Source organism: Monodelphis domestica, chromosome 5 (genome assembly GCF_027887165.1).
Source record: "Monodelphis domestica isolate mMonDom1 chromosome 5, mMonDom1.pri, whole genome shotgun sequence".
Taxonomy (NCBI): Eukaryota; Metazoa; Chordata; class Mammalia; order Didelphimorphia; family Didelphidae; genus Monodelphis; species Monodelphis domestica.
The window spans coordinates 289320750-289323249 of NC_077231.1; positions in this window are offsets into that span (position 1 = coordinate 289320750).

The window sequence follows — 2500 nt, forward strand, 5'->3', positions numbered from 1 at the left end:
GCAGCTTGTGATGCTGTGAGGATGAATTCGATTGACATGGACTGGGTGGGGGAACGTCCTCAGCTGGAGGACTAGAGCCTGAGTCGGGGTTCTGGGGGGAAGGAGAATTTGGGGAGCTGAGTGGGCTGGGTGCTTTAAGGGGGCATTTCCCTTTTTAGCATCTTAGAGATCCCCAGAGTGAAAAGGAGAAAAGCCCCAGCAGGGAAAGCGTCTCCATTTCTTGTCGTTTGGTGGGGATTATTCTTTGGATGAATTGCATAGTCTTCTTGTGCCTAGGAATGCATGGTCCAGGAGGCACAAGTCTTGAGTTCCAGTCCTGGTGGGCTTTGTTACTTGGTGGCCCTGAACAAATCATTTCATCTCCTTAGTCTCTGTGCTCTTTGTCTATGAAAGGGAGGGCTTCCATGAGATGATCTCCAGGGTACCTTTGGCTCACACGTTTTATTTTTATTTTTTAAAAACTCTTCCCTCCCATCTTAGAATCAATTATTATTTATTCCAAATTAATTATTGGACTCCTGTCACCAGGCCTGGCTCTCTATTTTTATTTCTCCAAAATTGTATGATCCATGTTGTCTCCCTCCCATCTTCCCTTCCCCCTCCCAGAGTTGATAAGCAATTCTACTGGGCTATACACATATTATCATGCAACACCGATTTCCATATTATTCATTTTTGTGAGTAATCTTTTAAAACCCAAACCCAAAATTATACCCCCAAATCAACAAGTGATAAATCATGTTTTCTTCTGCTTTTCTACTCCCACAGTTCTTTCTCTAAAGGTGGATCTAGCTCACACATTTTATGACTCTGAACCTGGCAGGTCATCCAGCCTCAGTTTCCTCATGTGTAAAATGGGGGCAATCCAGGAACATTTGTGTCTCCTTTTCTACGGGTCTGGAGCAGCATGCCTTGTGAACAGTAAAGGGTCGCCTTATCAGATGTGGTCAAGGATGGTAGAATACAGGATGACAGCACGGACATGCCTTTCTCCCTTTTGTACAGATTCTTGAATGGTGGCACCATTTGGTAAAGAAGGAACACTTAGTCTATTGGGAAAGATATTCTAAGCATGCCAAACCTAGAACATGCCTGATGGTTTGGTAGAGAAATAGAAAATCATAGAGCTGGAAGAGACCTTGGCCATGGAAGAAGCGCTGGATTTGGGGTCAAGGGATCTGGGTTTGATTCCCAGCTCCGCCATTTAATCTACGGGCAACTCATTTAGCTTTTCTGGCTCTCAGTTAAGAAAAGGAGGCTGAGCTCACTGGCCTCTGATGTCCCTTCCTACTCTAGATGAATAATTACATTATCCTGCTGAAGGATTTCACCACCTCTGAGACCTCGAAAGGTCCCTTCTAGCCCTTCATTTGTGTTCATGGGTCCAAGGGAATGGAGAGAATGGAGACTGAGCAGAGTAGCAGGTCAGGAGCCCCTTGACCCTCAGTGTGGTGCTGTCACCACTACAATGGGGTCAGCTTATAAATAGTCCTTAGAGGTCAGCTGCTAAAGCTCTGGGCCCTTCAGTCACACATCTCAAAATAGCCCCAGGTTACTGCCCTTATCCTGCAGAGTTAATGCCTACAGGAGGCTCTTGGGCTTGAAATACGCAGGATTTTAGACCAACTCCTTAATGAGGGCCACGAGAAAGGCTCATTCATTACCTAGAGTGGGTCCATCACCCAGTGCGGTTGACAGGGAAAGAACGAGCTTTGTTCATTATCTTTGCCCAAGCCATCGCCACCACCTTGGAGAGAGAAGGTAGTTTAGCCTCATAGAGGAAGCGTTCAATTTCTGCTCCTACAAATCTGGGCACCATTGGGATGGCTGGACTTGAAGCTCTGAGCCTAAAATCAACCCAGAATCCACATGGAGAGCAGGTCAAGAGACAATAGGATGGTCATCACAGCAACGTGATTCAAGCCAGCCAAGTCCCAGCGTCTTCTCTCTAGGATAATACTGTGTGTTTTGAAAGCTGCAAGTCCCAGTTTAATGCTAACATGTGGCTTTGATGGTCTGAGAAATACGAGTCTCTACATTTGTCACAGGGATCCTTCATTGGCAAGGCTTCCTTGGCACAGGTCCCAAGTTTAATATAACATGGCACGCCTTGAATCTGGGATGCGTGATCTTTCAAACTGTGAGGAAAAATGGGTCTCTCTCTGCTAAGAACTGCGAGTGTGTTTGTCTTGTGTGGGCTCCTCCAGGGTCACTCGTGTGCCTTCTCCCTCCTGTCCTTTGGTGGGTTGGTCTCTGCCAACCTTTACAGGGCCTTGGCATCAAGAAATCATCTGGTGAGGGAAGTTTATGAAGGGAAAATGTATGCAGATGACAAACTTTTATTTGAACCAGAGCCAGGACAAACTGTTCCCAAAATAATTTGTCTTCAAGAGTAATTTAGTCATTTCTAACTCGAATGACTCTAAGCAGGAGGATGTCTGCCTGAAATTAGATCCATTTCTTGGGTTGCTTCAGAGTGTCCTTTAGAAACTGGAATTTC